Source organism: Lolium rigidum, chromosome 6 (assembly GCF_022539505.1).
Source record: "Lolium rigidum isolate FL_2022 chromosome 6, APGP_CSIRO_Lrig_0.1, whole genome shotgun sequence".
Lineage (NCBI taxonomy): Eukaryota > Viridiplantae > Streptophyta > Magnoliopsida > Poales > Poaceae > Lolium > Lolium rigidum.
This window is the reverse complement of record NC_061513.1, coordinates 44,949,964-44,975,646: the sequence shown is the minus strand read 5'-3', so window position 1 is coordinate 44,975,646 and position 25,683 is coordinate 44,949,964. Positions and strand designations below refer to the sequence as shown.

The following is a 25,683-nucleotide window of genomic DNA, read 5'->3' as shown; positions in this document are numbered from 1 at the left end:
CAGAGTACAGATGCTCTGGTCAAGAAAACATTCAAAGACTCAGTTGAGGAGTGGTGTTGCCGTGCGACCCTACCTGAAGCTTTCGCCTCCTTGACCAGGCCACTACCATGACCATTTACCAGTGACCACCAATTTGAAGATGACCCGTAAACATTATCTGGAGCTCGGCCACAGGAAGACGCTAGAGTTCTTCAGACATCAGATCACTCTTTTCGCAGCTCCCAACTTCACCAACTTCTGCAGGTCCTACTCGTACAATTTTGGCAGTGCAGTTAAACGAGACAACCTGAACAAGCAATCCCTCCTGCAGAACCAAAGACCAATGTAAGTTCACAACTCATTTGGTGGCTGAGGAGGTACCCTATCCACACACAAAAAACACCATCACTATCAGCTCAGCACTCATAAGTTCTGTAACTTTTTTGTGATGTAGTAATGATCATTCCACTTAATCTATGACCATGTCACTACTTACTACATTTGAATTTCACGCATGTTGTTATCCACTAACTAGAGAATGTAAGTGGGCATCATTTTCCAGTAGTGACCTCGTAAAGTCGTAAGTGACAAGTCTAATCACAGACCTAGCTAGCTAACAGGTGCTCTTATAATCACCTTGCCCTTCTTGACTAGCAAGGGCAATGTCATGCAGCGTATGTATGAGACAGGTGATGCAATCAAGAAGGCGAGCTTTTCTTCTAAAACCAGCAGAAGGATATGAGGATGGTATGTAATTCTTACCTTGTTGCCCTTTCAGATTTCCGTAGGCAAACAACCTCTTTGGAGGAAGGGATATGCAATCTTGTAGATGTTGGATATTGTAGCGTTTGCATATTAACAAAGAACAGTTTCTCTGCATCATAGTTACCATCGACCCAAAGACCTAGTAGAACAAGAAAACAAATAAACAAGGACGTTCTGAACAAATAAAATAAAAACAAGGATACATATAAGTAAAACTTAGGACAAGCGTTTAGTTGTGAGATGGGTCTGTTTCAGATATGGAAGTTGGTCCAACAAACACAATTTGGCTTTTTCCTAACCAAAAAATCATCTACAACAGCTTATAAATTGAGAGTAGATAAACCAGTTGTCTTAAAATATATCTGTTCCTCAGGAAATTAGTGAAACTGGCAGATTAATTACCATACAATATGTTCAGTACATACATTACTCTATGACATTTGGAATTAATTAAAGCTTATATTTCTTGTACAGTTCCCAGTGTCATCGATATTCTGGGTTCTGTTGCTGCCTCTTTTGCCCTATGTACTCCATTCGGCATCAGCCAGAACACTCAGCAATAGGTCTGACGTGAATACATTGTTGGCATTCAGGGCAAGCCTAAGCAACCAGCCAAATGTCCTAGCTGCGTGGAACACAACTACTGATTTCTGCTCGTGGCCAGGCATCAGTTGTAGCCATAAGCATAAGCACAGAGTTACAGTGCTTAACCTCACTTCAGAGGGCCTTGCTGGCACAATCACACCATCCATTGGAAACCTCACGTTCTTGAAAATTCTAGACCTCAGCCAAAACAATTTCCATGGTCAAATACCCTCATCAATTGGTCGACTTTCTCGGTTACAATATCTTCACTTGCCCAAGAACTTACTTCATGGTGAAGTAAACGATAACTTGAAGAACTGCACCAATCTTAAAGGCATCAACCTTTCCTCAAATCAGCTCACTGGAGAAATCCCTGCTTGGCTTGGAGGCTTGTCCAGTTTGAAGTCCATAATGCTGATGAAGAACAACTTCACTGGAATCATTCCGCCATCACTTAACAACCTCTCAGCACTGCAGGAGATCGCTTTGCCCTTCAACCAACTTGAGGGTTCCATCCCTGAGGGCCTTGGCAAGATTACTAGTCTCAAGTTGATTGAACTGGGTGCAAACCACCTCTCAGGCATTATCCCTACAGCTTTCTTTAACCTCTCCTCTCTTATCACCTTCAGTGTTGCGCAAAATAAGTTGCACGGTACATTGCCCTATGACTTCGGAAATCAGCTCCCAAATCTCAAGAACCTACTCCTTGACTCGAACAGCTTTACTGGAAGCCTTCCAGCTTCTATTGTAAATGCAACTGAGATGTATGAACTAGACCTTGGCTCAAACAACTTCACCGGAAGATTGCCCCCAGAGATTGGAATGCTCTGCCCGGGCATTTTGGTTCTTGGAACAAATCAGCTAATGGCAGCTACTGCTCAGGACTGGGAGTTCATGACGTTCTTGACAAACTGCACTGATCTCCGTGTACTTGACCTCCGGCGCAACATGTTTGGTGGCGCACTGCCAAGCTCTGTTGCCAACCTATCAACACAACTTCAATTGCTTTGGCTTGGATATAATGAGATCTCCGGAAGAATACCATTTGGCATATGCAATCTTGTAGGGCTAAGTGAGTTGCAACTCTATATAAACCAATTTACTGGTGCCTTACCCGACTGCATTGGAAGGCTAAATTTGTTAGAAGCCTTGCATTTGAATGATAATCTATTGACAGGGTTCCTGCCATCCTCCCTTGGGAACTTGACACGGTTACTAGGTCTTTTCACATACAGCAACAAATTTGAGGGGCCTCTTCCAACAAGCCTAAGGAACCTTCAGGAGATAACTGTAGCAAGCTTTAGTGACAATAAGTTAATGGGGCCCTTACCTAAAGAGATCTTTAACCTATCGTCCTTGTCATATATACTGGATTTGTCAGACAATTTTTTTTGTTGGCTCTCTTCCATCTGAAGTTGGCAGCCTGACAAAACTTGCAAACCTGTACATCTCTTAGAACAACTTATCCGGGATGCTGCCAAGTGAACTCAGAAATTGTCAAAGCATGAGAGCACTCTGGTTGGATCATAATTCCTTCACTGGTAGCATACCCTCATCTATCAGCAAAATGCGAGGCTTAGAAGAGCTAAATCTTGCCAAGAACACACTCTCAGGTGTGATCCCTCAGGAGTTTGGACTCATGGGAGGCATTAAAGGACTAAATCTTTCACACAACAACTTGTCTGGTCATATCCCAGGAAGCTTTCAAAACATGTCGTTACTATTCATGTTAGATCTGTCCTTCAACCATCTGGACGGCGAAGTTCCATCGCAGGGCGTGTTCAGTAACATGTCTGAAATCTTTTTTGATGGGAACCTGGGGCTTTGTAGTGGTATCTCAGAGTTGCATTTGCCAGCATGCCCGTCCGAAACCATGCGGAATGGCTATAGAAAGCACCATTTATTTATGACAATAGCTGCCCCAGTTGCTGGAGTCATTCTGTGCTTGTGTTTGACGCTTGCTTTCTACAGAATGAGAAAGAAAACAAAAGCTCAATCTATAGCCACAAGAGGATTTCAACTGATGGGTGAAAACTATCCCAGAATTTCTTATGCTGAATTGGTCCAAGGAACAGGTGGCTTTGCAATAGACAATTTGATTGGCAGGGGAAGGTATGGATCTGTGTACAAGTGTGGTTTGCTGCTCAATAATACGACGACCACAGTAGCGGTGAAGGTTTTTGATCTTCAACAGTCTGGCTCTTCCAAAAGCTTTGAATCTGAGTGTGAGGCACTTAGTAAGATCCGCCATCGTAATTTGATTAGTGTCATAACTTGCTGCTCAAGCTCTGACTCGAATCGACAAGACTTCAAAGCCCTTGTGTTCGAGTTCATGCCTAACGGGAGCCTAGATATGTGGTTACACCTAGATGTACATGCATCACAGCAACTACATGGTTTGACATTGATGCAGCGATTAAATATTGCAGTTGATATTGCTGATGAACTAGATTATTTGCACAACAACTGTGAACCACCAATAGTTCACTGTGACTTGAAGCCAAGCAACATTCTTCTCAATGAGGATCTAGTTGCTCACATTTGGGACTTCGGCCTTGCAAAGATTCTTCATGAATCACCAATAGAGCAACAGATAATTCCAGGAGTTCTATTGGAATAAGAGGAACAATTGGATATGTCGCTCCAGGTAGCTCGAATTTTGTCTAATCTCGTTACCTACTCCATGAACATAAATATTGAATGTAAACTCACTACTTTTGGTCTATGCAATGTAGAATATGGACAAGGCGGTCAAGTTTCTTCATGTGGAGATGTATACAGCTTCGGAAGTGTCATCCTCGAGTTATTTACAGGCATGGCGCCGACTCATGAGATGTTCAGAGAAGGGTTGACCTTGCAGAAGCATGTGGAGAATGCATTTCCAGGGATGCTAATGCAGATTCTAGATCCAGTCCTACTGCCCATTGAAGAATCTCATGCGAGTAGTGTGCAGGATGGAAGCAACAAAATGGAACATGGCAGCAATGCCATATTCTCTATCATGCAGGTTGGGCTATCATGCAGCAAGCATGCTCCAACAGAGAGAATGTGCATGAGAGATGCAACTGCAGCGATTCAGAGGATAAGGGATAGACATGTTAAGATAACACGAAATGAGGAAATCCTTATAACTGCGCATAACACAAGGCCTTTTGCTGAAACAAGTTATGCAGCAGAAACATCCAGGCCAGCCCCCTAAAGTGGAGTCACGCTTAATTAGCTCTGTAGTGGTTATATTTTGCATTAGGCATGCTTTAATTTCTGGCTGGGAATGTTTTCTTAGGATCTTAGATCATAAAATAAGGCACAGTACAGCAACCACACATCGTGCCACAAGGATATGCACCTTTTGTACTATTGTCAGGCTACGGTTGTATACATTTTTGAAATCATGAGCACTCGGTGCAGTACACGATAGACTCTTAATAATCCAATTCTATTTGGAGACGTTTTCATTTCTTTGTTCAAAAATCACACATAAGGAGACGAAGACATTCATGTATAGCTGGGAGGATGATCATGCAAAACAAACACACTGGCCTGGAAATGCAAAATGGTAATTCAAGTATGCCTACAACATATCGTTGAAGTATTGAGCTGTGAAGCACATTCATGGCCGATTGACAACATGATTTCTCAAACCTACAAACAAGGGAAGCAAAACATAATGTGCACAAAAGCTGTGAAACATGCAGAGAGGTTTTGCAATCCGTTCTCAGCACAGAAATTTTTAGATAGCTGATATATCATATTATCCAGTATCACATCTCGCATTAATAAGTTTTGATACAAAGGTTAGTAGCAACAGTTTGGTATAGTTGTCAAGATATGTTTTTATGTGGACAGAGGTGAGGGCCTAACCTGAGGTAGAAGGAGGCTGCAGGGAGAAACTCCTTAGGGTTACAGAGATACATATAGGTCAGGAGTGGGCTAGGCCAGATGGGCCACAACAGAGAACAAGAAGACAGCCCAACAGATACACCAACAATTATCCAACACTCCCCCACAAGATGGGTGATAAATGTCAATCATCCCCATCTTGGCACAGGCAAGATTACACTCCTTTGATCCCAGCCCTTTTGTTAAGCAGTCTGCCACTTGTTGTCCTGATCTCACATAAGCCAATGAGATAATCCCTGCATCAATCTTTCTTTAATAAAGAATATGTCTATCTCCACATATTTAGTTCGCTCATGCTGGACAGGGTTGTTTGCTATGTTTATGGCAGACATATTATCACACCACACTTTCAAGCTTCCTTGCCTTAAAATTTTCAGCTCTCTTAGAAGGTTTCGTACCCACAACATTTCACCCAGGCCCCGTGACATAGCTCACGTACTCGCTTCGGTCGTTGATTTCGATACAACAGATTGTTTCTTCTCCATGACACCAAATTTCCTCCAACAAAAACACAATACCCTGAGGTGGATCTTCGATCATCTAAGCAGCTAGCCCAATCTGCATCACAATATCCATCTACATTTAGGTGTCCATTACTTTTAAACCACAATCCTTTTCCCGGAGTGCCCTTCAAGTATCTCAAGATTCTTTGAGCTGCTTCCAAGTGTTCATCCCTGGGTCATGCATATAGCGACTTACTACACTCACTGCAAATGATATATCTGGTCTCGTGTGGCATAAGTATATTAGTCTTCCAACAAATCTTTGATATTTCTCCTTGTCTATGGGTTCTCCAGACTCTGCTGTGATTTTATTATTTTGGTCAATAGGTGTTGAAGCCACTCGGCACCCCAGCATGCCCATATCATCTAAGAGATCCAATATATAGTTTCTTTGAGATAGTGATATCCCTTCTGGCGATCTTGCAACTTCTATTCCAAGGAAGTATTTAAGTTTTCCCAAATCTTTCACCTCAAAGGCTTGACTCAAGCATCCTTTCAGTTTTGCGATTTCCACATCATCATCTCCCGTGATAATAATACCATCAATATACACAGCAAGGATAGTGATTTTCTTCTCAGAATGTCTGTAAAATAAGGTATGATCTCCATTGCATTGACCATATCCCATGCCACAGACCACTTGTCTAAACCTGTCAAACCAGGCCCGTGGAGATTGTTTGAGACCATGTAGAGATTTCTTCAGTCTACATACCTTTCCTTTAGTTTCAGGTCTGACAAATCTTGGTGGCAACTCCATATACACCTCCTCTTGGAGATCACCATGCAGAAATGCATTTTTGACATCAAGTTGATGCAAGGGTCATCCGAAATTTGCTGCACAAGAGATCAATACTCAGTGCTCATTTTTGCCACTAGTGCAAACATCTCATCATAGTCCATGCCTTAAGTCTGACTATATCCTCTTGCCACAAGTCTTGCCTTATATCTCTCCACTTTTCCTTCTCCATTTTGTTTTACAGAATAGATTCACTTACAGCCTACTGTATTCTTTCCTTTAGGGAGATATGTCAACTCCCATGTTTTATTTTTCTTCAATGCCTCTAATTCTTCCATCATTGCATTGCACCATCTCGGGTCCAACCTGGCCGCCTTCCAATCCTTAGGAACATATAGAGTTTGCAGCGAAGCAACAAAAGCCCGAAAAGAGGGTGACAATGCCTCGTACATATAATTTCCTACGTCATAGTCATCACAACTAAGTCGCTTTGGGGGCCCAACTTTCCTTATCCCTTTCCTTATTGCAATTGGCAAGTCTAGGCTATTATTGGACTCAGTCTGAGATTGATTCTCCTCAGCAGAATCTACACTTGTGCTTCCTTGATTTTCGGGTCCAATGGGTTGCCCCCCCCCCTGGTCTTGTTGCTCCTCCGAGTGCATCCACTTGTTCCCTTTGTACTTGTCTTCTAGAGTACACAAGTGGATTCTACGCAGCCATCTTTGTGGTGGTACGGGTCTAGGTGGTGTAGGTGTACCAGGAATTGCAGGAATCTCCGCAACAATAGGAATTTGTTGATGTTGTTGTTGGTCACCACCTTTTGTTGTTGCTCCCCCTCTTGAGCATCACCAAGAAGGTCAAGCCCCTGGAACAAGCTACTAAGATCACTCTCACCGTCATAAAATGGTTCTGACTCGCGAAACGTAACATCCATGCTTACAAATGTCCTCCTGTCAGTGGGACTCCAACACTTGTAACCCTTCTGTCTGGAGGAATAGCCAATAAAGATACATTTGATAGCCCGATGATCTAGCTTGCCAACAGATGTCCCTTACAAAACATGTACAGCCAAAGAGTTTGGGTGGTACAACAAAGTCATTGTTATTTAGAAGGAGTTGGCAAGGAGACTGCATACCTAGAATCTTTGAAGGCATTCTGTTGATCAAATACGTAGCAGTCATAACAGCCTCACTCCATAAGAATTTGGGAACATTCATGGTAAACATAAAGAGATCGAGCCACTTCAAGGATGTGTCTATTCTTCCGCTCAGCAACTCCATTCTGGGGAGGAGTGTCAGGACATGAAGTCTGGTGCAGTATACCTTGCGAAGATAAGAAAGCGACAAAATGTTTGCTGATATATTCGGTACCATTATCGGTTACGATCACTTGCACTGAACATTGAATTGGGTTTTCACATAGGCACAAAAACTCGAAAACAAGTGAACACTTCATCTTTGTGACGCATAAGATAAATCCAAGTCATTCTGGAATAGCAGTCAATAAAAGTCACAAAGTACTTCATGCCACTTACTGACAAAACAGGACACGTCCATACATCGGAGTGCACTAACACAAATGGGGGTACACTTCTGATCCCTCTACTAACATAAGAGGTTCTCGTATGCTTAGCATATTCGCAGGCATCACAACATAATTTGGTCTTGTCCATTCCATCCATTACATCAGGAAAAATTCGAAACATTTTATCAAACGCCATGTGGACCATTCGACAATGATGAACTAGTGCCATACTCTCCTTTCCTCCAACAATCGCAGCAAGCACAGAACTAGCATCATGCCCCATCTTGTCACGATCTATGTGCCAAAGACCTCTATGCCTGGTTGCAGTCCCAATCTTCTTGCTGCTCTCCCTTTCCTGAATTAAACACATATATCTATCAACTATTATACGGTAGTCCTGCTGATCAATCAAGGCACTTAGAGATAGCAGATTTATTGGAAAAGCGGGAACATGTAGAACCGATGACAATTTTATGTTGGGTGTACATTGCACCGACCCTCCCCTTTTATAGATTGTGTTGTGCCATCTGCTGTTTGGATAGTGCCTCTATGTGTGGGAGGATACTGAGTATAAGAGTCAAACTCACTAATATTCCCAGTAACATGTTTGGATGCTCCAGAATCAAGAATCCAATCTGAATTAGCATTATGAGTGGCTACAGAAACTCTATCAGTATTACCTTCATCTTTGTAGACATAGTGAGCAAAGTTCCCAAAGGTTGCTTCATTTTATCCTTCTTCCTTTGATTGTCCCTGAGAGGTACCTGAAGCTGTTGCCATATGTGCCTTGGGTGCTATAGCATGCTGCTGTCCACCACCCTTGCCATATTGTTGTCCATATGGTTGTCCAGCACCTCTGCCATACTGATGTCCATATGGCTGTCCACCACCTCTGCCATACTGCTGTCCACCACCTCTTCCATATTGTTGTCCATATGGCTGTCCACTACCTCTACCATCACCTCTTCCTCTGTAGCTTCCTCTGCCATGTGTGTATCCTCTGCCATGTGTGTATCCTCCTCTCTCCCTACTGGGTGTAGCAAAGGAGGTACACTGATGCTTCAAGTGTCCCTTCTGTCCACAAGTATAGCAGTCTCTCATCTCTTGTCTCTCGGTTGTGTAGAAGGTCGAATGAGGGACAGAATCGCTTCCCTTTGTCATATTCAAACGCACTTCCTCTCTGGACATAGCAGCAATGGCTTCTTTGAGAGAAGGGGTAGTGGTTTGATGCATTAAAGCAGCCCTTCTCCCCTCAAAATCTTGATTAAGACCTTTCAAGAACTTCATGACTCGCCGCCGTTCAATCCAGCTTGCAGCAGCACTCACACATTCCCCATGAGCAAGTTCAAGAGGATCAACATGATCTAAATCTCCCCAAAGATGCTGCAACTCAGCCACATATGCCATCACAGTTTTGTTTCCTTGTTGCAAGTCATGCACTTTATCCTCAATCTCAGCAATCAACATAATGTTCCCCTTTCGAGAATAGAGATTTGATAGGGTGTCCCATACCTCTAAAGCTTTTGTGAGTGCCTCTACAGAAGCAGCAATATTAGGAACCAAAGAGTTAAGCAACCATGCCACAATCAGAGAATTTATGGCATTCCACTTTTTTCATTCCGGACTGGTCTTGTCTGCTGGTTCTGCAGCTTCACCACTCACACGTTCACCCAGCCCTTTCGAGTTCAGAATCAACAGCACCCTTCTTGACCACCGGAGATAGTTGGCCACTCCTTCCAACTGATTTCATTCGCCAGCAGGTCAAGTTTCTGACCGATGTCGGTATGGGGAACGATTGCTCCCCCTCCAGCAGATCCTCCTCCATCTCCTTTGGTAGTGATAAGTTCTGCTAGCTTCTCCGGAGCCTTGGCCAAATCCCCGTTGTCCCCCATGCTTGACACCAAACTAACCTCTCAAAAACACCAAAGGGCTTACCCGCAGGATGCCCTCCTTGTCTCCTTACTTGTCACTGCCTTCCCCTCCTTGCCGCCGCAGCAGCCTGCTCCCTTCCTCTTCCTCCCAGCCACCGCAACAGCCTACTCCCTTCCTCTTCCTCTTCCTCCTAGCTGCCACAACAGACTAGGCTTCCAGATCAGCAATCCTTCCCGTCGCTGCCCTCACTGCCCATTGCTCTGATACCATGTGGACAGAGGTGAGGGCCTAACCTGAGGTAGAAGGAGGCTGCAGGGAGGAACTCTCTCTCCTTAGGGTTACAAAGATAGAAGCACCTTATATAGGTCAGGACTGGGCTGGGCCAGATGGGCCACAACAGAGAGCAAGAAGACAGCCCAACAGATACACCAACAGTTACCCAACATTTTACAACACTGAAATATAGATGGCAATCAAGGGGAAGCAACATTACATCTGGTTTGCATAAAGCATAGCTTGCAAATGTAACACTTAAATCTCGGCAGATTAGATACCACACTAAACCGAGGGTACATAATCTAAGTTCTAACCATTTGATGGGCACAAATCATGATACAACAACATAGCTTTAGTAATACTTGTTACCTTGCTGGACCTTTTCTTTTCACCAAACGCATATGAGACTGTCCCATTCACAAAATACCTACACATAAAAAGAAGCTCTAGTAAGAGCATTTCTGTAGAAGAAATGCTCTAGTGAGACTATAAGACCAACAGAGAGGAGAAAACAAATACTATAAGTCAAAGAAAGAAATAATCATCAAATATCTAGTAGCTTTGAATTGTACATTTGCTTGCTTACACGCCATAAATATGAATAGAAATGAACGGAGTATGTTTGTTGTGGTGCATTCTGAACTCCAAGAATAAATTTGAAGACATGCTCGGTTGACTCAATAAAATTGTACGGAGTAGACGTTAAGATGACAAGACATGCAAGAAAAGCAGTACCTAGTCAAAGGATGATTACTCGCGATGAGAAATTGTAGGTGCATGCATACAGATTCCAAAAATCCTGCCGTTTAAGAGAATGGTTATATAGCAAGGAGGACGATCTTGCAAGACAACCACAGTGCCAGGTGACACGAAATGTATGATAATTCAACTATGCCCACAACATTTCCCTTGAAGTAAGACTCCTAATTGAAATCTCAAACAGTGCAACTGCATGATTACCTATTCATAGTGGACCTAAAGGTCTTGGGCATTATAGTGGATCAATGGACTATCATATATGAAGACACTGGATTTTGCAGAAAGTATTGAGTTCTGAAGCATATTCATGCATAGATGAAAACAGGAGTTCTGAAGCCTACAAACCAGGGAAGCAAAACATAATGTGCACAAAAGAAAATGTTGAATACGCGGACAGGTTTTGCAATCTGTTTATGGGAAAGTAAAATTCTGGATTGCTGATAGTTCACATCATCGACTATCAGATCCGGCATTACCAAGTTTTAGTACAAAGGCTAGCAGTAAAAGCTCTATATAGTTGTGAAGGTATATTTTTACAACACTAAATGTAGATGCCATCTAGTGGAAGCCAGCTTGCATCTGTTAATTCCTAACCCTACTTTGCACAAGATTCAACCTGCTCTTGCCAAACTAAATGTGTCAGTCACAGGACACACCTACCTCATAGACACAAGCCAAAATCGCCTGGAACGAATTAAAATTTCAAAACAGAAATTTCAATGAATTGCAGAAAGGCCTGTTCTCATACTTTCTTAGTTCCAATTATTGAATAGCAAGGCACGAGGATGAACAAGTTCATAAGCAAGGCATGGTTTCTTCTCTACTAAATGATAACATTACATATCAGGATTAAGGATTCAAATTATCAGTTTCTTGTGAGGGCATATGTACTTCTCCACAAATACCTTCTCGGTGAGCTTGGCAACTGTATTGCAGCCTGGGTCGCGCTTCACCAATCCATTTCCCTTGAGATACTTCACGGCGTAATAGCGGGGTCTGAGCCGGCCCTCCAAGCTATAAGTGAGCAACGCCGGCCAATAAACAATGTAGGTTGGGTTCCAATCCCACCTCAGAGATGGGGAAATCTGACTTGCGCTGCAGCATGTCCTTGGACTTTGTCAGCTCGTCCGGAGCCTTAGACACAGCAATGCCGGCCTCATCCTCCGACCACCTGAACGTGTTTTCCAAGTTCTGCACTTTCACAGCAATCTTCTCCTCGCTGAAGAATGCAACAGCCTTCAGCGCACGCCTGAACATTCCAGAGCCGCAGGGCACACCTATAGCTTCTGCGCGCACTACCATCGCCGGGGTGCGTTCTGGTTTGCATCCGAGGCACAACGGGGCGCAACAATGCAATACCACAAACATCTATCCTGCACTCTCGTAGGAACACGACATTGGGCCTTACTACCATGTCGAGGCTGCAACTGAGCTGGTGGTAAGACGCTCATGATTAACCGGAAATCACAGGAGCCTAAGAGTGGCAGGTAGGGCCGCAGTTTGGAGACGTTGGGTTTGCAGCATGCAGCGGAAGCTTTTGGGGCGAGCGAGACAAAGCGTCAGCGCAGAGGAACAACGGGTCCTTGGCGACGAGGACGGCGACGTCGGCGCTGGAGAGGCCAATACCGGCGAGGAAGGCGACTACGGTGTCGGAATTGGTAGGGGGATTTGAGGCGGGAGAGCTTCGCGGTGGCCTTGAGGGGCTGGGCTCTGGTGAGGCCGCATGTGTCGACGAGGTATCCTTCGGCGGCGAATCGGGGGTCTGGGGAAACGGCAGCGGCCGTCGTGGCGGCAGAGAGGAGACAGCATAAATAGGCGCGAGAGGTGGCGGGACACGAGAGGATGTGGGTAAGGACGCAGATTCGCAGGCGGAGCATGGCGCCGGCGACGGCGTGGCGGCACCGGCGGCGAGTGAGACAATAGCCGCCGGCTGTTGGTTTCTCACAGCGCAGCGACGCAGCACAAAAGGAGGCCCAGGAAGGAATTCTCCAGGAGGCCAACTTGTGGGCTTTGAAGCCTTGTCAAACTTGCAGAGAGCCCATATTAGGTTTGCCCCCAAAAAAGTTGCTTACAGATAGAGATGCCGTAGCATTCTAAAAATAAGGGTAGATAGATACCGTAGGAGTACAAGAACCATATCAAAAAACTAAATCCAACTATATCCGTCAGGTAGAACATGAGTCTAGATAATAAAATCATAAACGTATGGAGAAGATGGAAGCAACTGTGTTTATTTTCTAGTGAACCGAAGTCATTCTTTTAAAAAGCCGACTTAGACATAAGAAAACTCGGTTGATTTATTTATATCTAGCAAAAAAAATTGAAACAAGGCAAAAGATTTTGCCATTTTCATTGATTAAGGAGAAGGGTTTTTAGAGGTCTTACAAACCAAGCTTGACCATAGCCAAGCCGATACATAAAAGCCTACTCTCGCGGCATAACACTACTCAACGCTTTTGTCCCAGCTAGGCACCACATTGCCGCCTCGTCTTTAATTTTCGTAACTAGCATATTAGACGTTATGGAAGTGTTGTGGAAGACGTGGGTGTTTCTTTCTTTCCAAATTTCCCATGAAACCAACATGGCAAGCAAAGCCATTGCCCTTCTTGATTGCCCTCTCTTGTGGACGCCTTTAAGCCACCATTCTTTCACCATGCTCATTACTTGCAAACCCCTTGGTGCACCATCATGTAGGCCAAGCCAAGCTTTCAAAAGATGACAAACTCTAACTGTGAAGTGGCACTGAAGAGAAGGTGGTCGGCCGACTCTTGCACTTGATTACAAAGCTTACATAGCCCACAATTAAGCCAACCTCTTTTTTGACGCCTATCCACCGTCCACACCCTATTTTGTATGATCAACCAAGCAAAAAATTTGCACTTTTGCGGTGCCCACGACTTCCAAACAATAGTGTGGGAAAAGGGGATATGTTGAGATTCTCAAATTGCATGTTGTAAGCAGTCTTGGTCGAGTAACACATATCATTGGAAGGCTTCCACGTGATCTTGTCGATGTTGTCATTTTCCAAATGAACATTTTGAAGCATTTCCCGTAGCTTGGAAAATTGGAAAATGTGCTCCACGGAGAGGCCACTTTGCATATTGATTTGCGAGACCCAGAAATCATTCTCCAAAGCTTTCTTGACCTTTTGAGAGGTCTGAGATGAGTGGAGCAATGTCTTCTGGCGCCAATCCTTGGAGCCAAGACGCGTCCCAAAAGGAAGCGTTTTTCCCCATTTCCTACTGTGACAATCGTTGCCTTTCCAAATAGCTTCATATCTAGCAAAACCATCCATAATGAGCTTGCAACATTAATGGTACTTTAGTTCAGAAAAATAGATGTCGCACATTTGCTAAATTTTAATATAGACCCGAGCATCTAAATTTAAATAAACCTAGAAACTTTTGAGTAGTTAAATTTCATAACCTAATTTGAAATGTACTCGTAGCACAATGAAAAAAGAAGCTGTTGATAGGCCAAACCTAGAGCTGAATTTGAGCTAGTAGCTACCATGCACAGCTGAATCGGTTTCTGTTCCCCTACAGCCGTGTTTCGAATTTGTTGGATAGGAATAGGCGGTAGACAGTGTTCGCAGTTTGCGTGGTACTGTACCTGCGAGCTTGTTGATGCATCACATTTGCGCCCATGACCATGAGGCATCGCAACAGCCCTTCAAGGCGACGCTCCTGACACCGGAGACGGGCGCAGAGAGAAAGAGATAAGAAGCGACACCGCAGCAGATTCGATTCCGTCTACGATTCAACTGATCAACTCCTCCTCCACGCAATGGATGGGCCATGCTCCGGGGCCTCTGCCCCTTTCCCGTGATCGCAGTTGCCCAAAGAGAAAGAGGGCCCCTGTCTGTCCAAGCTTACCGTGCACCCTGCACAAAGCCATTATCCGTGGAACTGGAACAGCTTTCTTCACTTGCTTCCAGCTTCAGGCCTGCGCGCCGCATCTTTCAGACAAACAAAAGATACAAGAGTAGCTCTCTGCTGCCTCTTGTCCAGTAGCCAGCCAATCCATCAGCTGCAGCTCTTTAACCAGCCCATTTGATCTCCGTACGCATGCAGCTCGCTGTAAAAAAATGGGTTTACGTTTAAACGATGGTGTTTGCAATTGGACGGGGAACGAAATTACAAGTGCAAGTGCACTTGCGTTCATCAATTGGACAAATAAAAGCAGATCGATCGATTGTGTATACTACCTAGCTAGCCCCCATGGGCCATGGACATCTTTCTTTTCAGTACCTCAGGCATCCGTCCCACCACGGGTCTACCGTCTACGGCTCTACGCATGGCAGGCTAGCTACCCGCCTGCCCGCCTGCTGCGTAAATGGAGGCCAAGGCATCCGATCAGGCACGGAAAGTCGATACGTGAACAGTGTCCAGGTATCTAATGATATTCACGACGCGGTGTCGCACTGTACGAAAAGTATATTTCGAATCCATCCAGATTAATTTTGAATAATTTTTTAAATAGAAGGCTTCAAATGAGCCCGGTTTTAAATTAACAAGCTCATCAACCGACTAGGAGTTACACCAAAAGTTACAACACACGCACACGCCGCCAAGCGCACACCGAACCCACAACAAAAAACAACACATAAAATGTCAAGCCGAAACGTCAGCTTGATCCATGACGAGGGAGCCTTGTCTTCTATTGCACCGGAGCAATCACGGCTGTGTTCACACCAACAAACCTCCACCACACCAAGACTGCAACCCAAGGGGAACTCAACGACGGGCCCACCATCTTGCAGAGCTTGAAGAACCAAAGGAGGGGAGGGGTGGTCTTGCGGTGATGCCTCCTAGAAAGTGAATGGCGCAAGAACACGTCATTGTCGTCGGCAGAGACAGAGGTCCTGCAAAGATTTCACCTAGACCCGAGAACCACCACCCCTGGAGCTCGGGCTAGGTCCAAACCAAAAATGCAACATCTTCCCCTGGCGTTGGGATAGGCACACCGGCAGGAGCTACGACCAGACGCCGACCTAGCAAACCCCCCAAGGCGCTTGCAAGGGCATCAGCTACCGCAATAGAGACGTGTAGAAGTAGCCAGGACGGTGTTGCGAGAGGGTTGTGTGGTGACCCTGCATACCACTGCATGTTGTAGTATGCCAGTCGTTGATATAACATTCACGAAGTACCAATCCGCGAATATTACATCCCTCAGAGTAGTACAACAGAACATAGCAGGTCCATAACTCATTCATTTATTAGTACAAGCATAATATACATATCATCTCGGAGCTCCTCTTGGGTCCTAAGAGGGATACCCCTGGGTTCGAGGCGAACCCATCTTAACTTACAATATAAAAGTCTTACTAGGTGATACATTTATTCCAACTAGCAGTTAAGTACTAAGAGTTCGTACTGCTCGGATACTACTACTACTTATCGGTCTAAGCTTGTTCTCCTCCGGAACCCTCCCGGTTCCGTAGACTATAAGGTAGTCTACACCTTCGACACCTCCGAGAGGGTCCGGTTCTTCATAGCCGATGATGTCGGCTCCTTCGTGGTTGTCGTTGTCCTCCTCCGGATGGTTCGGACAATCTAAGCGGGGGATTTAAGAGTGGTATGAGTACGAGCGTACTCAACAAGTTCATTATAGAAAAGAGGTGTTTAATGCACTAGCTACCATATTAGACCGAGAAAGTCTAATACCAATGCAAGTTTTGATAAACATTTCTTCAAGAGGTTGCTTTTATTTCAAAGAACTATGTCCGTCGGCCTTCACCGGTTTACTAGAACTTCATGGAGTTCCTTTCCGTGAGCGTTCGCGAGTTCCAAATCCCGAACAAGGGAGTGATAGGTCACGTTTCATTACACTCTACGAGAGGTGTGTTGCTTTACCCATAAGAGATCTTAACCTTGGTGCCAACCGGCAGCTTTCCCGTTCACACTTCCTTCGGTGTGAGGCCCGGTATAAGGTCTAGCCAATCATGTTCCTCCGCTACCTCGAACACCCACCCTTTGTTGCAATTTCGACCTTGGGTCCTCGCCGGTCAGCGTATCCAAAGGATACCATCCGACCTCGACTAATACCAGACACGACGGCCTGATACCTTCGCCGGTCGTTGCAACCCCTCATAGACCGCATTATCGTGGGGAATTAGAATGGGATCCCCACCCTCCGGTTGTTCTCGCAAGATACAACTGCTACGGTAAGCGCATCCGTTGATGAACGAGAGGTGGAAACACTTTTGACTACTCCGTCCCACTCCGGATCTTATGTTTAACACGGGTATTACGGCACAAGAATCACTCGGACGACATTTGTTGTTTAATCCTAGATGGATATAAACCCATTGCAATGGAACCTCCACCATGTCAACACAATCCATGGTTCCATTGCCAACCACTTAGTCATATTCATAGTTATGAAAATAGTGGTTTTGCTTTTTATGCAATAGTGATAAACATAGTACTTTGCAAGTAATTTGATAGAAATACTCGAATGACATGAGCAAGTGATGAACTTGCCTGAATACCGCAAAGTGTTGCAGTTGGATGGTGTGGACTGACCCTTGTCCTCTGTTGCTGAAAAATAGCATCATTGTCCGATAAGGGCAATGGTTAAAGAAACATTTATGGATGATTCCAGTTTTAGGGTTTGTTTCCCCCTCCCGATGACTTTATTGTTTCTTGTGAGAGGTTAATACTAAGAATCACTTAGGGATACTCTATTTAGGGTAAAATACAACCTTGAAATGTTGTCAAGGTGTTTTTAAAGTCCAAAATACTTGATGGACTTATTTTCATTATTGAAAATAAAAGGTGTGATTTAAATGATTATTTAATTCATCAAAGTTGAACTTATTCTTGTTTAACTTAAAAAATTCTATTTCATATTTTATTATGATAGAGATTTTTATACTGAGTGGTTTTAATATTTTTAATTATTTTTTAGAGCTATTAAACATTTACTATTGATTTTCAAAGTTTCAGCATTTTTATGAATTTGTGAAATGACACAATTGCCCCTGGGCCCACCTGTCAGTGGAGCCCAGCGGGTTGGGTTAGACCAGCTCGGGTCCAACCGACCCGAGCGGTCGCTCACACTTCGCCTCCCCCGCGCCGCCTCGACGAACCCTAATTCCCCATCTCTCTGGCGACTTGCGTCGCCCTCGCCGTCGCCGTTCGATTCCGGCGAGCTCCGCCGGTCTTGGCCCTCGCCATGGGGCGCAATCGAGCCGCCGCATGACGCCGGTCAATCCCTCCGCGTCGATCCGGAGCGTGCGCTGCTCCCGCTCGTCCTCGACCCTCTTCGCGGTGGCTAGGGTTACGGGATCTACGGCGATCCCGCTGCTCCCAATGTTCCTGGCGCGATGGCGCCGCCGTGGGCCTTGCCGCGGTGGTGCGGGGCGCTGCGGCGCTTGTCGGAGCATGGCCTGGCCTTGCCAGGTGCTGTCGTGCACTCGGCGCGCGCCGCCGTGGCCGCCATGGCTGCGTCTGATGTCTGCTCGCCCCGGGTACGTGCGCCACCTTTCTCTCTCTCCTGTGCCTGTTCTTCTTCCTCCTCCTCTAGCTCTGGCCACGGCTGCTCCATCTCGTGGAGAGGCTTGCCGTGCCCATGCTCTGCTGCCGTGCCTAGCTAGCTGTGCAAGCTCGCGTGCTGCGGTGCTGCTGCTCGTTCGTGCTTCGCTGTGCTCCACTGGCCTTGGCCATTGTTGCCATGGCCATGCCAGTGTTTGTGTTACTGCTGTGTGCAGCTATGCCATGCCTCTGTGCAAGATTGTTAGGGCTGTACTGCCCTCCCATGCTATCCTTTATCCCGTGCAAGAATTCCTAGTCTAAGTGCTTGCTATGCTTGCATTTCTTGCTTAATTCTAGCTCTGTGCCTCTGTTCTTGTTACAATGCTTGCCAGAAACTCAAGTGTATTCATGTATGCTGCCCTGGCTTGATTACAGTGTGCAATTCTTGCAAATTTGCAAGTGCCAGTGCTATTATGTGCTATAGCTTGTGCTTGATTTCATGAGTATGCTCAATTGATCATTGCTGTTGACTTAACAGTATTATTCAGTGATGGATGCTATGTGCTTTACTTGTGTAACTTGATCCAGTGGTTCATCATGCCTTTGATGTGCTTCTGGATACAATCATAAAGTCATTAATTCAGTTATGACTTGGTGTAATTCTTCAGTAACTGGTTAATTCCTGTTGCTGTGCTTGGCTATGGCAATCTGTAGCAAGAGCTAGTGGTGCTCTGATGATCAATTGATCAATAGTTGCTTGTGAGACATTGGTGTGCTCCTCTCTGTGACTGACTGGTGCTCATCCAGTGTTGTGTATGCATCATACAGGCTTGGCCTGTGTGTGCTGGTGCTTGCTCAAGCATCAGTAGATGCTTGCAATGATCCATTGGATCATCTGCAAGGCTCTGTGTAGCAATTACTTGTCTGTTTCATTTATCTGTTTATCTTGCCTTAATAAATGGATGAATAAATGATGTGAACTGGTAATCAGTGATGATCATTACAATTAATTTGCTAGGGCTAGCTGGATGACAACCTCTGGTTGGTACCTGATGCGTGTAGTTGACACGTCCGTTGGGAACCCCAAGAGGAAGGTGTGATGCGCACAGCGGCAAGTTTCCCTCAGTAAGAAACCAAGGTTTAATCGAACCAGTAGGAGCCAAGAAGCACGTTGAAGGTTGATGGCGGCGGGATGTAGTGCGGCGCAACACCGGAGATTCCGGCGCCAACGTGGAACTCGCACAACACAACCAAAGTACTTTGCCCCAACGAAACGAGTGAGGTTGTCAATCTCACCGGCTTAGCTGTAACAAAGGATTAGATGTATAGTGTGGATGATGATTGTTTGCAAGAACAGTAAAGAACAATAGCAGCAGATTTGTATTTCAGATGTAAAGAATGGACCGGGGTCCACAGTTCACTAGAGGTGTCTCTCCCATAAGATTAATAGCATGTTGGGTGAACAAATTACAGTCGGGAAATTGACAAATAGAGAGGGCATAACAATGCACATACATGATATGATGAATATTGTGAGATTTAATTGGGCATTACGACAAAGTACATAGACCGCTATCCAGCATGCATCTATGCCTAAAAAGTCCACCTTCAGGTTATCATCCGAACCCCTTCCAATATTAAGTTGCAAAACAACGGACAATTGCATTAAGTATGGTGCGTAATGTAATCAATAACTACATCCTCGGACATAGCATCAATGTTTTATCCCTAGTGGCAACAAGTACATCCATAACCTTAGAGGTTTCTGTCACTCCCAGATTCACGGAGACATGAACCCACTATCGAGCATAAATACTCCCTCTTGGAGTTAAGAGCAAAAACTTGGCCGGAGCCTCTACTAATAACGGAGAGCATGCAAGATCATAAACAACACATAGGTAATAGATTGATAATCAAAATAACATAGTATTCTCTATCCATCGGATCCCGACAAACACAACATATAGAATTACGGATAGATGATCTTGATCATGTTAGGCAGCTCACAAGATCCGACAATGAAGCACATGAGGAGAAGACAACCATCTAGCTACTGCTATGGACCCATAGTCCAGGGGTGAACTACTCACTCATCACTCCGGAGGCGACCATGGCGGTGAAGAGTCCTCCGGGAGATGAATCCCCTCTCCGGCAGGGTGCCGGAGGTGAACTCCAGAATCCCCCGAGATGGGATTGGCGGCGGCGGCGTCTCAGTAAGGTTTTCCGTATCGTGGCTCTTGGTACTGGGGGTTTCGCGACGAAGGCTATTTGTAGGCGGAAGGGAAGGTAAAGGGGCGTCACGAGGGGCCCACACCACAGGCCGGCGCGGCCAGGGCCCTGGGCCGCGCCGCCTGGTGTGTCGCCACCTCGTGGCCCCACTTCGACTCTCCCTCGGTCTTCCGGAAGCTTCGTGGCAAAATAGGACCCCGGGCGTTGATTTCGTCCAATTCCGAGAATATTTCTTTACTAGGATTTACGAAACCAAAAACAACAGAAAGCGCAAGCGGCTCTTCGGCGTCTCGTTAATAGGTTAGTGCCGAAAAATGCATAAATACGACATATAATGTGTATAAAACATGTAGATATCATCAATAATGTGGCATGGAACATAAGAAATTATCGATACGTCGGAGACGTATCGGCATCCCCAAGCTTAGTTCTCGCTCGTCCCGAGCGGTGTAAACGATAACAAAGATAATTTCGGAGTGACATGCCATCATAACCTTGATCATACTATTGTAAACATATGTAATGAATGCAGCGATCAAAACAATGGTAATGACATGAGTAAACAAATGAATCATAAAGCAAAGACTTTTCATGAATAGTACTTAAAGACAAGCATCGATAAGTATTGCATAAGAGTTAACTCATAAAGCAATAAATCAAAGTAAAGGTATTGAAGCAACACAAAGGAAGATTAAGTTTCAGCGGTTGCTTTCAACTTGTAACATGTGTATCTCATGGATAATTGTCAACATAGAGTAATATAACAAGTGCAATATGCAAGTATGTAGGAATCAATGCACAGTTCACACAAGTGTTTGCTTCTTGAGGTGGAGAGAGATAGGTGAACTGACTCAACATTAAAAGTAAAATAAAGGTCCTTCAAAGAGGAAAGCATCGATTGCTATATTTGTGCTAGAGCTTTTATTTTGAAAACAAGAAACAATTTTGTCAACGGTAGCAATAAAGCATATGTATTATGTAAATTATATCTTACAAGTTGCAAGCCTCATGCATAGTATACTAATAGTGCCCGCACCTTGTCCTAATTAGCTTGGACTACCGGATCATCGTAATACACATGTTTTAACCAAGTGTCACAAAGGGGTACCTCCATGCCGCCTGTACAAAGGTCTAAGGAGAAAGCTCGCATTTTGGATTTCTCGCTTTTGATTATTCTCAACTTAGACATCCATACCGGGACAACATGGACAACAGATAATGGACTCCTCTTTAATGCATAAGCATGTAGCAACAATTAGTATTCTCATATGAGATTGAGGATATATGTCCAAAACTGAAACTTCCACCATGATTCATGGCTTTAGTTAGCGGCCCAATGTTCTTCTCTAACAATATGCATGCTCTAACCATTAAAGTGGTAGATCTCTCTTACTTCGGACAAGACGGACATGCATAGCAACTCACATGATATTCAACAAAGGGTAGTTGATGGCGTCCCCAGAAACATGGTTATCGCACAACAAGCAACTTAATAAGAGATAAAGTGCATAAGTACATATTCAATACCACAATAGTTTTTAAGCTATTTGTCCCATGAACTATATATTGTAAAGGTAAAGAATGGAAATTTTAAAGGTAGCACTCAAGCAATTTACTTTGGAATGGCGGAGAAATACCATGTAGTAGGTAGGTATGGTAGACACAAATGGCATAGTGGTTGGCTCAAGGATTTGGATGCATGAGAAGTATTCCCTCTCGATACAAGGTTTAGGCTAGCAAGGTTATTTGAAACAAACACAAGGATGAACCGGTGCAGCAAAACTCACATAAAAGACATATTATAAACATTATAAGACTCTACACCGTCTGCCTTGTTGTTCAAAACTCAATACTAGAAATTATCTAGACTTTAGAGAGACCAAATATGCAAACCAAATTTTAGCAAGCTCTATGTATTTCTTCATTAATAGGTGAAAAGTATATGATGCAAGAGCTTAAACATGAGCACAACAATTGCCAAGTATCAAATTATTCAAGACATTTTAGAATTACTACATGTAGCATTTCCCGATTCCAACCATATAACAATTTAACGAAGAAGATTCAACCTTCGCCATGAATACTATGAGTAAAGCCTAAGGACATATTTGTCCATATGCAACAGCGGAGCGTGTCTCTCTCCACACAATGAATGCTAGGATCCATTTTATTCAAACAAAACAAAAACAAAAACAAACCGACGCTCCAAGCAAAGTACATAAGATGTGATGGAATAAAAATATAGTTTCGGGGGAGGAACCTGATAATGTTGTCGATGAAGAAGGGGATGCCTTGGGCATCCCCAAGCTTAGACGCTTGAGTCTTATTAAAATATGTAGGGGTGAACCACCGGGGCATCCCCAAGCTTAGAGCTTTCACTCTCCTTGATCATATTGTATCATCTCCCTCTCTTGATCCTTGAAAACTTCCTCCACACCAAACTCGAAACAACTCATTAGAGGGTTAGTGTACAATAAAAATTAACATGTTCAGAGGTGACATAATCATTCTTAACACTTCTGGACATTGCATAAAGCTACTAGACATTAATGGATCAAAGAAAGTCATCCAACATAGCAAAAGAGGCAATGCGAAATAAAAGGCAGAATCTGTCAAAACAGAACAGTCCGTAAAGATGGATTTTATTGAGGCACCAGACTTGCTCAAATGAAAATGCCCAAATTGAATGAAAGTTGCGTACATATCCGAGGATCACGCACGTAAATTGGCATATTTTTCCGAGCTACCTACGGAGAGGCAGGTCGAAATTCGTGACAAGCAAAGAAATCTGTTTCTGCGCGAGCAATCCAAATCTAGTATGAACCTTACTATCAAAGACTTTACTTGGCACAACAAAGCACAAAACTAAGATAAGGAGAGGTTGCTACAGTAGTAAGCAACTTCCAAGACTCAAATATAAAACAAAAATACTGTAGTAAAAACATGGGTTGTCTCCCATAAGCGCTTTTCTTTAACGCCTTTCAGCTAGGCGCAGAAAGTGTGTATCAAGTGTTATCAAGAGATGGAGCATCGATATCATAAGCTCCCCCATCTGTAGTGGTACTAAGGGCTTTGTCAATTTTAGGCCTATAGTAATACTTTTTTGGTTTAGGCACTTTAGAGACATACATAAACTTTTGCTCCTTACCCACATAAGCTTTTTCTCTAAACTTTATAGATGAAAAGGTTGAACCCAATGTTCCCATAGCCTCTTCAAGTTCACTAATCCTTTTGGTTTGATTATCATGGATAGCAAAAGATTCTAAGATGGTGATTCTCTCATTGATTCCACCTAGAAATTTATCAAGTTTATCAGTGCTATCAAGTAATGCTCCCAAAGTAGTATCGATACTTGGAAGGTTTTGCTCTATGGTTTCCAACTTTTTCATGACATCTTCAAGAGAGGTTTAAATTTTAACTTCATTAACAGGTGGTATTCCAAATAAACTCTCAATAATGCAACTAGCTTCTAAAGCAGGAGCGCCTAGGAAGTTACCTCCTGCGAGACAATCAAGAACATACCTATTCCAGCTAGAGATACCAACATAAAAATTCCTGAGTAGGATAGTGGTGGAGTGTTTCTTAGTGCACCTATTATGGGTATCACTAATTCTATACCAAGCATCTTTTAAACAATCTCCCCCTTGTTGCTTAAACGAACGAACTTCAACTTCAGGATTACTCATTTTAGCAGTAGTAAATAAAGCAAACTAAATAAAATAAATGCAAGTAACTAATTTTTTTGTGTTTTTCGATATAGAGTGCAAGACAGTAAATAAACTAAAGCTAGCAACTAATTTTTTTGTGTTTTGATATAATGCAGCAAACAAGAAAGTAAATAAAGCAAGACAAAAACAAAGTAAAGAGATTGGATTGTGGAGACTCCCTTGCAGCGTGTCTTGATCTCCCCGGCAACGGCGCCGGAAATTTGCTTGATGCGTGTAGTTGACACGTCCGTTGGGAACCCCAAGAGGAAGGTGTGATGCGCACAGCGGCAAGTTTCCCTCAGTAAGAAACCAAGGTTTAATCGAACCAGTAGGAGCCAAGAAGCACGTTGAAGGTTGATGGCGGCGGGATGTAGTGCGGCGCAACATCAGAGATTCCGGCGCCAACGTGGAACCTGCACAACACAACCAAAGTACTTTGCCCCAACGAAACAGTGAGGTTGTCAATCTCACCGGCTTGCTGTAACAAAGGATTAGATGTATAGTGTGGATGATGATTGTTTGCAAGAACAAGTAAAGAACAATAGCGAGCAGATTTGTATTTCAGATGTAAAGAATGGACCGGGGTCCACGAGTTCACTAAAGGTGTCTCTCCCATAAGATTAATAGCATGTTGGGTGAACAAATTACGGTCGGGCAATTGACAAATAGAGAGGGCATAACAATGCACATACATGATATGATGAATATTGTGAGATTTAATTGGGCATTACGACAAAGTACATAGACCGCTATCCAGCATGCATCTATGCCTAAAAAGTCCACCTTCGGGTTATCATCCGAACCCCTTCCAGTATTAAGTTGCAAAACAACGGACAATTGCATTAAGTATGGTGCGTAATGTAATCAATAACTACATCCTCGGACATAGCATCAATGTTTTATCCCTAGTGGCAACAAGTACATCCATAACCTTAGAGGTTTACGTCACTCCCAGATTCACGGAGACATGAACCCACTATCGAGCATAAATACTCCCTCTTGGAGTTAAGAGCAAAAACTTGGCCAGAGCCTCTACTAATAACGGAGAGCATGCAAGATCATAAACAACACATAGGTAATAGATTGATAATCAAAATAACATAGTATTCTCTATCCATCGGATCCCGACAAACACAACATATAGAATTACGGATAGATGATCTTGATCATGTTAGGCAGCTCACAAGATCCGACAATGAAGCACATGAGGAGAAGACAACCATCTAGCTACCGCTATGGACCCATAGTCCGGGGGTGAACTACTCACTCATCACTCCGGAGGCGACCATGGCGGTGAAGAGTCCTCCGGGAGATGAATCCCCTCTCCGGCGGGGTGCCGGAGGTGATCTCCGAATCCCCGAGATGGGATT

General features: G+C 44.1%; 1 long non-coding RNA gene across 1 annotated transcript; it reads right to left on the bottom strand.

Annotated features, from left to right (window-relative positions):
* Positions 1-151: 151 nt before the first annotated feature.
* On the bottom strand, positions 152-11,896 carry LOC124665521. The gene is made up of 4 exons (XR_006990601.1): positions 11,805-11,896; positions 10,510-10,567; positions 742-883; positions 152-304 (listed from the first exon to the last, which is right to left on the bottom strand). It is a non-coding gene; the product is annotated as an uncharacterized LOC124665521 (long non-coding RNA).
* Between the last annotated feature and the right edge of the window lie 13,787 nt (positions 11,897-25,683).